The sequence below is a fragment of the Callorhinchus milii genome, unplaced genomic scaffold, assembly GCF_018977255.1.
Source record: "Callorhinchus milii isolate IMCB2004 unplaced genomic scaffold, IMCB_Cmil_1.0 Scaffold460, whole genome shotgun sequence".
NCBI classification, from domain to species: domain Eukaryota; kingdom Metazoa; phylum Chordata; class Chondrichthyes; order Chimaeriformes; family Callorhinchidae; genus Callorhinchus; species Callorhinchus milii.
In genome coordinates this window covers 13,155-27,312 of record NW_024705201.1, presented here as the reverse complement: position 1 = coordinate 27,312, position 14,158 = coordinate 13,155, and the positions used below count along the sequence as shown (strand labels likewise).

General features: G+C 44.4%; 1 pseudogene; it reads right to left on the bottom strand.

Annotated features, from left to right (window-relative positions):
• Positions 1 to 2,648: 2,648 nt before the first annotated feature.
• Positions 2,649 to 13,908, bottom strand: LOC121852137 (annotated as a pseudogene).
• Between the last annotated feature and the right edge of the window lie 250 nt (positions 13,909 to 14,158).

The following is a 14,158-nucleotide window of genomic DNA, read 5'->3' as shown; positions in this document are numbered from 1 at the left end:
TGTTAAACACCCAAGCTAAAGCGTGATCGGTGTTATTGTTTGAATTAAGATCATCACAAAACGAGCATTTGAAGCACAATTTGTCCAAATCTACTCACACTTAGATCCCAACATTCATACTTGTGGGTGGAATAAAATACGTATGATTTTGTTGAAAATAAATAGTGGGTGTTTTGTGGATCGAAAGACCCCCACCGAATGAATGTGGAATTCCCAGGAATGGCGCACGGCCTAACGCAGGAGACGAGCGCCTTTCCACGCTCGTTTGACAGGGAAACCACCGTGACTTATATAAATAATTACAAGGATCACGTGGGAGAGCCGCACGTGATTCACTCAGATTCTGAGGCGGAGCCAGGTGACGGTCTAAGCCCGGTCCGCAATGACGGCAACTCAGAAATTAAATTACATTTGTATTTTGACTGCATTTGAGTCAAACGCTGATCTTCCAATTGGTTAAACAAGCCTGCGATGGGTGCTCTCTGCAGGGCATTTATGAAGGTAGAATAGAATGCGGTCGTGGCTGCCTCTAAATCGTCGCCAGTCCTCTGCAGTGTTCGTGCCCGGGGACAGATGCGGACTGCCACGGAGAAGCCTCGCGTCTGTGCCTACGGGAATCCCCACCAACGCTCAGTACCTGTGTTTGCACGTCAGCCAGGGGTTTTTTGACAGTCTAACGCAACTCACGTATTTAGATCTTGGTTTTAATCGGCTGCAGCTCCTTCCAGAGGGCGCGTTTGGCCGCCTGGTGAATCTGCAGTGGTTGGCACTGTACGGCAATCAGCTGAAGAGCGTTCCCAGGAGCACGGCTGGCGGTGGAGCTGTAGCCACGCACCTGAGAGTCTCGCCGGTGGTGGTAACGCACCCAATAAAAAACGTTGGCAAATATCTTCGCATAGAAAGACGAACAATACGAATACACAATGGTAAACAACAACACGGGGTTCTCAACAGAAATAAAATGCTGTACAAGCGTGGATGCGAAATCTACCGAATAAAATTTAAAACGGTTAATCGATTTCCATGAACGCTAGTGATTAAATAACAACAATAATGCTAATAATTGTTTTTTTACCCTTTTATCTGGCAAACAAAACTGACACCTTTTTTTACAAGGAGTCATGTTTGCATTGACCACAATACCTGCAGTCGGAATGCAAACAAAAAACACAACTCTGATAATGTATGCACTGTCCTTGAAATTGATTGGTCCACACCCGAGACAGCTTTCCTTAGAGCCTAGTCTCACATGGTGTTGGACCAGATGACGCCAAAAGGCGCACAACTCAAAGACAATGCACCATCAGAGTATGAGAGCTCGGGTAAGCATTTACACCATTGGAACCTCATTTGCCAGTAGAAAAATATGATAATTGTTTTTTACCCTTTTATCTGGCAACAAAACTGACACCTTTTTTTTACAAGGAGTCATGTTTGCATTGACCACAATACCTGCAGTCGGAATGCAAACAAAAAACACAACTCTGATAATGTATGCACTGTCCTTGAAATTGGTCCACACCCGAGACAGCTTTCCTTAAAGCCTAGTCTCACATGGTGTTGGACCAGATGACGCCAAAAGGCGCACAACTCAAAGACAATGTACCATCAGAGTATGAGAGCTCGGGGTAAGCATTTACACCAGGGGTCGGGAACCTTTTTGACTGGGAGAGCCATAAAAGCCAACTATTTCTAAATATATTTCATTGAGAGCCATATAGTATTTTGAACGTATAATAAATTAAATATGTCTTACTTTTAATGCGACTCCTGGTGCTGCATGGTTTTGCTGATGGCCTTGTAGTCTGGTTCATACGTGGTGAGGTTGAGCTTCATGCGGGCGTGACCCGTGAAATTTATCTTCAAAACTAATTTCTGTTTACTTTAAAATGACACAGTATTATTAAGTAATATCACAAGTATTTTAAAATCTGTTCCAAACTGATTTTTTATTTTTTATTTTTCCAAATTATTTTTTCAACTCAAAATTGTCTGGGAGCCATATGCCGTCACGGAAGAGCCATATATGGCTCGCGAGCCATAGGTTCCCGACCGCTGATTTACACCATTCTAGATTTGAAGCTTTCGTGATTCATACTCTTAGGTAAGAGTACCTACGAGTATGAATCCTTGCAGTCACGAAAGCTTCAAATCTAGAATTAATACCCTCTACAGGGAGGAATTTCACCTATCTGTTAGAGTTTTTAACAGACAACGAGAAAAGAAGTCACAGGTTCTCGAGACGCTGGCCTTCCTCAAGAGATATTTTTACCGACGTGACTTTACCGAAAAAAACCTAAGAGTAGGCAAAGAGGTGTATGTTTCACGTGACAATATTGTCCTGTTGTTGTTTGTAAAATGATCACTTGTCCCTCTTTAATGCACAGCGTCTTCCTATCAGATTTGAGGTGTCCATCCATCCGTCTGCTAACCAGCCATATCAGGTGATTCACTCCAGTCAAAAATGTTACATTTCAAAATGAAGTTTTGAAGCGTGCTGACGGTCTGTTGGTCACTTCTTCATGTGCATTACGTTAGTCTCCTTAAAGGTGTTGGTAACACCTAGAGCGCTACTGAATCAGCTGCTGTTTAAACAACACATTCAGCGTGTTAGCGGTGACTGGCGAGAATGAGTCGACACGTTGACTTTAGCGACCACCAGTCGCGCCCCGAGGAATGCTCTTCAGCTGGTTGATCGCCAGATCTAAATGCTGCAGCTTCCCCAGACGGTCAAACAATCCCTCGGAAGGGCCTGCAGCTGGTTGTCATTCAGAGCCAGTATAATCAGCTGGATTAGACTATCAAACACCCTAGCGCATTGTAATGGCTGATAATGATGCTGGATACCTGTTCGTTCAAAGTGGCCCATATTCACTTGCTGAGGTATCAGCTGAGTAGTGACTTCCATGCTAATTGCTCACAAGGAAGTCTCACCACTATCATGGAAATGTGTTCGTGAGAGCGACATCTATTCACATGAAGTGTTTAAGCAGAGCCACTTCCGTTCTCTCGCATAGAGATATTGAAGTCGACAAAACTTTCATTCGATACCACGGAATATTATTTTCTTAAACAATGTCGATTGACTTAAAATGCAATCTTAGAGTTAAAGGTACAACAGTTACTTCCATCGAGACCTGTTAGTTAAATCGAACTTCATTCATTTGCTGAGAGATCTGAGAGTTGAAGCGACCTCGATTCATGTTCACAGAGAAGTGTCAGATGCATCGTCTTAATGCCATAGTTAACTCTGTTAATAAATTCCACCGGTAGCCGCTTTAATTAACCTCATTATAGACCTGTTAAAATCCCCTCGATTACTGTCAGAAATAAATGTTCGCTCATACGACCTACATTCGCTTTCATAGACATGTTCCAGTTAAAACGACCTCCATTCAATATAACAGAGCTCTTCTCAACAAAAGGCAACCGTATTCACCTGAACGAGCTTCTTAAACAATATTGTGATATAGAGTTAAATTATGAACGTTTTTTAAAGAGCACAGTACATTATAATAATTCCTAATAATTCACGACTGCAGGAGATTTAGCAGGAGACGCAGGGTCTCGTGTCTCCACCAGTGCCGTCAGGCTGTCAAACACCCCGGGCTCGAGCTTCGTGATCTGATTGCTGTTCAACCACAGCCTTCGCGTGGTCGTGGGGATTCCAGCAGGCACAGACGCGAGGCTTCTGCTCTCACAGTACACAATTGTCCCTGAGCACGAACACTGCCTGGGACGAGCGACGGTTTAGAGGCGGCTCACACCGGCCTCCCTTAGCGTCTGAAGCTCTCCCTGAAAAACGTTGTTTACCAAACATTTTACAGTGTTCCCTGTCAACTAATATACATCACACTTTAATTTTTACAATTATCCATTCATATTTGTTTTAATTGGTTTGCCTTATATATGTTAAATATTATAATTCGTTTTGGTCCTTCATTTATGCAAGCATTTCGCAAGTCTACCTTTAATAGAGATGTGTATTTCAAGACTCTATTATTAAGTTATGTAAATTAATCTTTATCAATACGTAGAAATGACATCATCAAGATCCATGATCCATCTACTGCAAGCCATATTCACGACCATGCGATGTATAACTCCACCTCACGCCTGCACACGAGCTGCTGTCATTACTCCATCTCCACAGTGGACGTCATTCCGGGCGCGTTCCCACCCTTGGCTGCCACTCCGCTATTGTTATCGACCATGGTCAATGTGCATTGGCACATTGACGCGTCGTATTCTGGCCAAACCAACTTACTTTAATGGACCATTTGTTGTCATTTTTAAGCGTTTTTGTCTTATCCATGTGTTCCTTTCTCTGTTAAGTATCATTATGAAGTTCGGATTCACAAAAAGCACTCCAAGCTGCTCTCGTCCGCAACTTTATTTGATTCCTTGTAATCTCCTTTTTGGTGTTGGGAAGACTTTGAACGCTACTGAAACAACTGCCGTTTAAATAACACATTCAGCGTTTTAGCGGTGACGCATGAACTCATACAGAGTGAACGCTGAGAACATCGAGTAATGTATTAAATGTACAGTCAATGCATCACGGTCTTTGTGGGACTGTAACGTATGTAGACACCACCAGTTGCGACCTCGGGAACGCTCTTCATGTGGTTGACGTGCAGACTCAACCACTTTAGATTCCCCAGGCGGTCAAACACCATCTCGGGAAGGGCCGTCAGCTGGTTTGCCACCAATATCCAGATTCGTCAGCTGGGTCAAACTGTTGAACAGCCAAGTGAACAGGGGCGGTTTCTTCATTAGGGCGATTGGGCGATGCACCACCAATGTCATTCAACCACAGAGTCACGCTAGCTGTCACTGTGCCTCTGGATATAGTCCAATCAGCGTCATGTCACGTTCTGTGGAGTACCGCCTCTTTTTGGGCGATTTCACTCCGGCTGAGAATCGCCCCGAGTGGCCCCATAGACTTACATTCAAAGATGTTTTTTTTTGAACGGCGGGCGCTCCAATGCATTCTCTATGGCTTCCGGGAGGGCTCGCACTAACGTGCTTACGTCATCATACGTAAGCACGTTTCATCCAACAATATAATTTGTCGCCACCTAGTGGAATCTTTAATAAAAGAAACTTGAGTGGATTGTTTTAATAGTGAGTATAGAAACAAACAAGATGTATTGTAAGAGTCACTTTATTTTTTATTAATATTAAAGAAGTGAAGTTACCTTTACATGCTTAAGCTGTTATTTTATCTATTGCATGGGTGGACCTTATCCTTATCAATCATCCAGACATTTGCCCCCCCTGAGAGATTTTGCAGGAGCCGCCACTGCAAGTGAATGCGTGATCGGTATCATTGTTTTAAATTTTACTCACACGTCGATCCAAACATTCATCCCTGTGGTGAACACAATTCGAACATTTTTTTGGAAAATCAATAGTTGGTGTTTTGTGGATCTAAACACCGCCGCCAAATGAATATGGAATTTAAAGGAGTTGCTCACTACTTTACAAAGGAGATGAGCTCCTATCCACGCACTTTGACAGCGAAACCACCGCGACTTGAAATTAATTTAAAGTGAATCACGTGCGGCTCTTAAGCGTGGAACTTGAAATTAATGTAAATTTCAAGTACCACGCTTAAGAGCCGCACGTGATTCACTCGGAATCTCAGGTGCAGCCAGATGACGGTCTCAACCCGGTACGCAATGATGGCAACATAGGGATCAAATGACATTGGAATTTTTACTGAATTTCAGTAAAATGCAAAAAATGTTTTTACGTAAAACAAGCGTGTACTGAGTGCTCTCTGAAGGGCGTTTATGAAGGTAAAAAAGAAATGCAGTCGTCGCTGCCTCTAAACGGTCGCCCGTCCCTCGCAGTGTTCGTGCTCAGGGACACAAGTGAACTGTGCAGGGAAAAGCACGCGTCTGTGCCTGCGGGAATCCCCACCACCACGCGAGAGCTGCTTTTGTACAACAACCAGATCACGAAACTCGAGCCAGGGGTGTTTGACAGTCTAACGCAGCTCACGTATTTGGATCTTGGTGGCAATCGGCTGCAGGCCCTACCCGAGGGGGTGTTTGACCGCCTGGTGAATCTGCAGTGGTTGGCTCTGAACGACAATCAGCTGAAGAGCGTTCCCAAGGGCGCGACTGGCGGTGGAGCTGTAGCCATGCGCGCGAGTGTCTCGCCGGTGGTGATAATTCACCAAATATAAACAGTGGCAAATATCTCAGCATAGAAAGACGAACAATGCGAATGCACAATCGTAAACAACACAAAAACACGAGCTTCTCAAGATGAATAAAACATCCACGCTTGCTTATGTGCAAACATGGATGTTAAATCTATATACCCATTCAATTAATACTATTTTATATAATAAAATCCAACGGTTAATCGATTTCTATTAATGCGACTCATTAAATAACCATACTAATGCTTCTTAGCAATGAGTCAGTAAATACTACATTTTAATTGCATCTCAAATATTTTCCACAATGCATTGACTATCGTGTCAATGAATCAGCTATCGTGTCTAGCAGTGGATTAATAGCAACGCTTGTGATAATTAATATATATATATGTACATATCCAGAGATCCATATCTGTATTTAACCAGACGAGAGACTTTTGAAAAACAGTTCACTCTCTCCATTGGCGACCTGGGAAACAAAAACGTGAATTAGTTATCTAAATCATTCACAAAATGAAACTCACTACAATGCAATAACAACTATTGTATAATTCACACAACTGTGCATACACCTAACCACGAAGCAATATATAAGAATAGGTTAATTGAAATGAGTTTTTTATATTGTGAATGTTCGCCACAAGTATATGTGTTTAATACAGAAATTATTCCATGAAAAAAGTTTCTGTTTGGTGTTTTATCATGTTAACAACTGTTTAATTGCCAGAAAGGGTAACCTTTATTGTTATATGTTGATGTTGGCAAGGGAGGTCCCATGATAAACTAAGCAATGTAACATGTTTGTCGAATAACTTTTTTCAGGGAGAGCTTTGGGAAGAGGCAACTCGTGTAAATGTTGGACCACACGCGACGCCACTCGCGTGTAAGGGGAGGCCGTTGTGAGCCGCCTCTAAAGCGTCGCCCGCCACTCGCAGTGTTCGTGTTGGGGGACAACTATGGACTGTGAGCGGAGAAACCTCGCGTCTGTGCCTGTGGGCATCCCCAACAGTCAGAGCCTGTGGTTGAACGACAATCAGATCACGAAGCTCGAGCCCAGGGTGTTTGACCACCTGGTGAATCTGCAGCAGCTGTCGTTGTACAGCAACCAGCTGACCTCTCTCCCCGCTGGGGTGTTTGACAATCTCACCCAGCTCACTCGTCTGGCTCTGAGAACCAATCAGCTGAAGAGTATTCCCAAGCGCGAATGGTGGTGGAGCTGCAGCCAGAGTAAATTTGAAAATAGCTATCGATTAAATATCACGTTTACTCTTGCCCATTACATGCGTTGGATATATTACACACACAAATACTGCCTTATAAATGTAAACTAAACATTGTGTTCTTGCCTTTGTTTTTTAAAGATTTTGTCGATCAGTTTTGAACAGTGAAATATCTTGCATTGTGCATCCTTTGCTTCTACCCCAGGTCTCCGTTGCGAAAGAGACTTTCATCTCTGCAGGAGTCTTGTCTGGTCAGACAAGAGTTCAGGGACGAGCGCGAATTAAATCGGGATCAGAGCCCATTGAGACAAAGGTTTTACGGTAAGGGAGACGTGAGACGAGACGATAAAACATCTCTGAACATATCTCTGGGTGTACAAATGTAGGGGTTCAACTCGGAGGCAGTAATTATTGGAGACACTTCTTTTATTATACTCACAATCTCCCTTCACACATCCTACAGTCGCTTAGGCTACACACACCCTAGCCAAGGGGTCGGCAACCAAAATAACAAGAAGAGCCATTTCTTTCCAATTCGGTACAAAATTCAGTATTTCAAGAGCCGCAATGCATCTGGGTACATACGTACTCATCGTCAAGAAGCAGCCCGTAAAGAGCCGCATGCGGCTCCGGAGCCGTAGGTTACCGACCCCTGCCCTAGCCTATACAAACACTAGCCATCTAACACCGATGGCGTTGACCAATACAGCCAACAACTGTATAACAGCGCAATATCAAGCGACGACGGCAGCGGCGACTATGAGAAGATAGGTGACGACGACGACGATGGACTTGAGCAGCACGACGGGGATCCCACTTAGAGTCAACAGCCACGAGATCCCCCACAGGGGCCCTCTTATACTCTCAGCATGGCCTCGCTCCGCCCCGGCGACGCCCCCTCTCTGGAACCTACTAGCGGGTTCCCGAGGCTTCCCAATGGCCCCGTCTGTGACCTTTCCCCCAGATATTCTCCTCCCGTTATATTGTCGCCAACTGGCACAAGTACTGCCATACACCACAGTTACCCTTTTGCACAAACAACTCGTGCTATTTCCCGACACAAAGACCAAAGATGGTGTCTTGGACCAGCAGTGAAAATAGTGGCGGAGTGGCAGAGCCCAAAGTAACAGCTTTTCAACGAGTCAAGACAGGACGAATGTATCCGATGCCTGGACAAGGGCGAGAACATCGAGACTGAATGGACTCAGGTGAAGACCTCTGTGTGACTTAGAGTGGCGAGTAGCTGCAGCCTGAAGTCAGTCGGAGCCTGTGTGGGTGGCAACCCTAGGACCCTTTTGTGGACAACGGACGTATGGCAAGCTGTCCATACGAAAAAGGCGGTGTACAGGGCAATGCTATTGGAAAACCAGCCCGATGCACGTCAAAGCTGCAGCGGCTAAAGCTGTTGCGAAGGCAACAGTCGAGACGTAGGAAACGTTTAGAAAAGCAATGGAAACCGACCACGGAGATGCTCCGAAACTCATTGGGGACCATTTGGCGTACCTGGAGGGGAGGGCAGGACTCTGTTCAGGCTGTGCTGCACAAGTACGGAAAAGCGCTGAGCTGTATTGAAACCATCGCCAAGAGATGGAAGGAGCACTTCCAGCAGCTTCTAGACCCGCCCGGCACGTCTCTTGTGGTGGTTGCGGCATCAGTTGAGTCGCTCACGGGCGTTTGGGACAATATCTCGGCTGCTGAAATAGCAGAAGCGGTCAAATGACTGCAGAACGGCAAGGCGGCTGGGAATGATGATATTCGCCCCGAGATGATTAAGGCATTGCATGGCTGACTAAGCTATGCAACAAGGCATGGGAGACTGGAGCAGCACTGAGGGGCTGGCAGAACGGAGTCATCAAACCCATGTTTTAAGAAAGGTGACAGGCGGCAATGCTCCAACTACCAGGGCATCAGCCTCCTCAGCCTACCTGGGAAAGTCTATGCTGTGCTGTTAAACAAGAGGCCCCAGAAGGTGGTCGAGGGAAGAGTGATGGAGGAGCAAGGAGGTTTCTGCCCGGGGAGGGACTGAAGGACTGTGGTTCTGCTCTTTACCCTGTGGCAACTCCTCGAGAAATGATAAGAGCACGCCCAAACTGTCCACATCTGCTTTGTGGACCTGGAAAAGGCTTACAGCCGAGTCCCTGACGAGTTGATCTGGTAAGTGATGCGTGAATATAACGTTACTGACTTGTTGCTATGCGCGATCAAGACCATGGCTGTGGCCGAACCAGAGTAGCAGAGCCCTCTTCCTCAATGACGATGTAGTGGAGGAGATCGAAGACTCCCGGTACCTCGGGGTGTATTTCTCGAGGGATGGAAGAAGGGAAAGGAGATCAAAGACTGGATAGGAACGGCGTCACATTGATGCAGACGAGGAACTGGTCTGTGGTCTGAAAGGAGCTGAGACTTCAGGAAAACCTCTCAGTCTATCGGACGATATTCGTCCCGATCCTGACCTACGGCCACGAAACCTGGATACTGACAGAAAGGACACGCTCAAGGGTGCAAGCAACAGAAATGGGTTTCCTGTGCAGGGTGGCAGGTCTCTCTCTCTCTCGAGGATCTGGTGAGAAGCACGGCTATCCGCAGAGACGCAACGTCCAGTAGGCACTATTGAGCGTGAAGCAAAGGCAGCTACGGTGGATGGGTCGTCTGCTAAGGATGTCGAAAGAAAGACTCCCTGGGAAACGTTCGAAGGACGTCCTCCAGTCAAAAGACCCAAAGCCGCCTGTGATTGCGCTGAAAATACCAGGTGGTGCGCCTGGCCGAGGAGAGACTTGCAATCCGGGAGCCACAGTTGATATCGCTGGCAAAGGACAGGACAGGATCGAAGGCCTTGGTGGAATCGCTGCTCCCGCGACCCGATTCAGTTCGTAAAAGTCGACCAATATTTATTGATTGATTGAAATTTAACGCAAACCATTCGAGGTCACTGATGTCATAGTTATGAATGGAGGTCACTTTGACGAAGAAATCCCAAGCATCATCATAAGCTAAGAGTACCCTGTGGTTATTCTCAGTGTTACTCATCTGGCTTGTGGATTTAAATGGTAATTAGTCTGGCTCATATGCAGCGCCTGTATCTGGATCAGAACCAACTGTCGTCTTTCCCCACTTCGCTGTTTGAAAAACTGACCCAGCTCACTCATTTGGCTCTGAGTGACAACTGCCTGAAGAAAGGCCCCAGAGGCGCAACTGACGGTACAGTTGTAGCCACGTGCGTGAGAGTCTAACAGCAATCATAATACATTTACTGTAGTGTAAATCCATAAACAGCAGCATGATAAATGAACAATAATCACAATACATCAATTGTATACTCGAGGAATGTTGTAATTAAATGCAGGTCCTTTTAACTAAAGCATGCAAAATATGAACAGAATGAACGTTACTTTACATAAGGGGAATATAGTCGTGTCAATGTATGCATCTCTATAATAAAGCGAATGGCGTTAAAGTGAATGAATTAATATTAAACTATTATACGTCTTGTTCTATCAAGGTACATATCTATGAAAGTAAATATAGTTTATTTAAGTTACCTCACGTGTATGTGATGAATGGAGTTATCTTAAGCTAACGGGTCTCTTTAAAGGTGGCTGGGAGTCGGGTAAATCTACCAGTCCTCTGTCTGTGAATGAAGGTCCCTATAACAGATGTTTATGAATGTGAATACAACTCGCTTTAAAATACACATCTCGATTAAAGTTAATAGAAGTTGTTCTTTCTACCCCAGTTTTCACTAACACCCACTGACCCGCATGGTGAAGAATGGTTAAACAACCTCCCATTACCTAAATGGTTTGCGGATGGTCTTCGTCTCACAGTGGAATGTCAAAGAGGTGTACGTTACAAGTGACAAGATTATCCTGTGGTCCTCTGTAAAATTATTACTTGTCCCTCTTTTCTGCACAGTGTCTTCCTATCGGATTTGAGATATCCATCCGTCCGTCCTCTAACCAGCCAGCCAGCCAAACCAGGTGATTCACTCCAGTCAAAAACGCTCTTCTGCATGCACATTGGAATGTTACATTTCAAAATGAAGTTTTGAAATATGCTGTTCATGTGCATTGTTTTAGTATCCTTATAGGTGTTGGTAACACCTAGATCACTACTGAATCAACTGCCGTTGAAATAACAGGATCAGCGTGTTAGCGGTGACTCATAAAGTCATGCAGAGGGTGGGCTGAGAATGTGAGTGATGCAATGCGTGTAGAGTCGACGCGTTGAATTTGTGGGCAACCACCAGTCGCGCCCTGAGGAATGCTCTTCAGCTGGTTCTTTGACAGATCTAAATGCTGCAGCTTCCCCAGGCGGTCAAACAATCCCTCGGGAAGGTCCTGCAGCTGGTTGATATTCAGAGCCAGAAGAGTCAACTGGGGCAGACTATCAAACACCCTAGCGGATTGTAATGGCTTATGATGATGTTAGAAACCTGTTAGTTAAAGTGGCCCATATTCACTTCTGGAGATATGAGTTGAGTAGTGACCTCCATGCTAATTGCTCACAAGGAAGTCTCACCACTATCATGGAAATGCGTTCGTGAGAGCGACATCTATTCACATGAAGTGTTTAAGCAGAGCCACTTCCGTTCTCTCGCATAGAGACATCGGAGTCGACAAAACCTACATTCGATACCACGGAATTTTATTTTCTTAAACAACGTCGATTCACTTAAAATGCAATCGAAGAGTTAAAGGTACAACAGTTACTTCCATCGAGACATGTTAGTTAAATCGAACTTCATTCACTTGCAGAGAGATCTAGGAGTTGAAGCGACCTCGATTCATGTTCATAGAGAAGTGTTAGATTCATCCTATTAATTCCATAGATAACATTGTTATTAAATACCACCTGCAACCGCTTTAATGCCTCTTATTAGAGACCTGCTAAAATCATCTCGATTACTGTCGCAAATAAATGTTCGCTATTGCGACCTACATTCGCTTTCATAGACATGTTACAGTTAAAACGACCTCCATTCAATATAACAAATATCTTCTTTAAAAAAGGCAACCATGTTCACCTGAACGCATTTTTAAACAATGTTGTTAAATTGAGTTTAATTATGAACGTTTTTTAAGAGCACAGTATGTATATCATACTTCCTAATAAATTACGATTGCAGGGGATTTATCAGGAGCCTCATGGTGTCGTGTCTCGACCAGTGCCGTCAGGCTGTCAAACACCCCGGGGTCGAGCTTCGTGAACTGATTGTTGCCCAACCACAGCGTTTGCGTGGTGGTGGGGATTGCCGCAGGCACAGACGCGAGGCGTTTCCCGTCACAGTTCACATTTGTCCCTGAGCACGAACACTGCGAGGGACGGTCAACGGTTTATGGCGGTTCACAACGGCATCCCTTTGCACGCGAGCGGCTTCGCGTGTGGTCCAACATTTACACGAGGTGCCTCTTACTGAAGCTTTCCCTGAAAAACGTTCTTCACAATATATTTCAGTGTTGCCTGTCAACTAATAACATCACACGATATTTTTGACATGAGATTCCTTTTTTAATTGGGTTTGCCTTATATGTGTCAAATATTGTCATTCGTTTTAGGTCCTTAATGTATCCAAGCATTCCGCATGTCTACCTTTGAAATAATGATGTGTATTTCAAGACTCTCTTGTTTAGTTAAGTTTTTTTTCTTTATCTTTATCAATACGTAGAAATGTAATAATGAAGATCCATGATCCATCTACTGCAAGATGTATTCACGACCATGCGATGTATTAATCCAGCTCACACCTGCACACGAGCTGCTGTCATTACTCCATCTCTACAGTGGACGTCCTTCCGGGCGCATTCTTTCCTTTGGCTACCACTCCGCTATTGTTATCTACCATGGCCAATTTGCATTGCAATTAACAATGGCCAATGTGCATTGGCCATTGTTAATTATTCAATTATACCTTCTTGCGCCGTATTCTGGACAAATCAACTTATTTTAATGAAACGTTTGTTGTAATTTATGAGCGTTTTTCTCTTACCCATGTGTTCCTTTCTCTGTCTATCAATGTATTTCGAAGCTTGTAACACCGAGTTCTTCCATGCGCACTTGTCAGTTATTTCCCTCAATTTTGCGTTGCAATCACTGTGTTTCTGAACCATCCGCCATAGCAGGTGGGTCACACTGATTAACAACGATTGGTTGCAGTCACATTAGAATGTTAAGTTTCATTATGAAGTTCAGATTCACAAAAGCACTCAAGCTGCTCTCGTTCGCAACATTATTTTATTCCTTGTGATCTCCTTATAGGTGTTGGGAACACCGCGAACGCTACTGAAACAACTTCCGTTTAAATAATACATTCAGCGTGTTAGCAGTGACTCATGAACTCATAAAGAGTGAGTGCTGAGAACATCGAGTAATGTATTAAATGTACAATCGATGCATCACGGTCTTTATGGGACTGTAACGTGTGTAGCCACCACCAGTTGCGCCCTTGGGAACGCTCTTCAGGTGGTTGACGTGCAGACTCAACCACTTTAGATTCCCCAGGCGGTCAAACACCATCTCGGGAAGGGCCGTCAGCTGGTTGCCACACCAAGATCCAGATTAGTCATCTGGGTCAGAATGTTGAACACCCAAGCGAATGCGTGATCGGTATTATTGTTATAAATAGAATAATCACAAAACGCACATTTTGAAGAATATTTTGTCCAAATTTTACTCACACGTCGATCCCCATATTAATCCATGTGGGTGAAACACAATTCGTATATTTTTTGGAAAATCAATAGTTGGTGTTTTGTGGTTCGAAAGA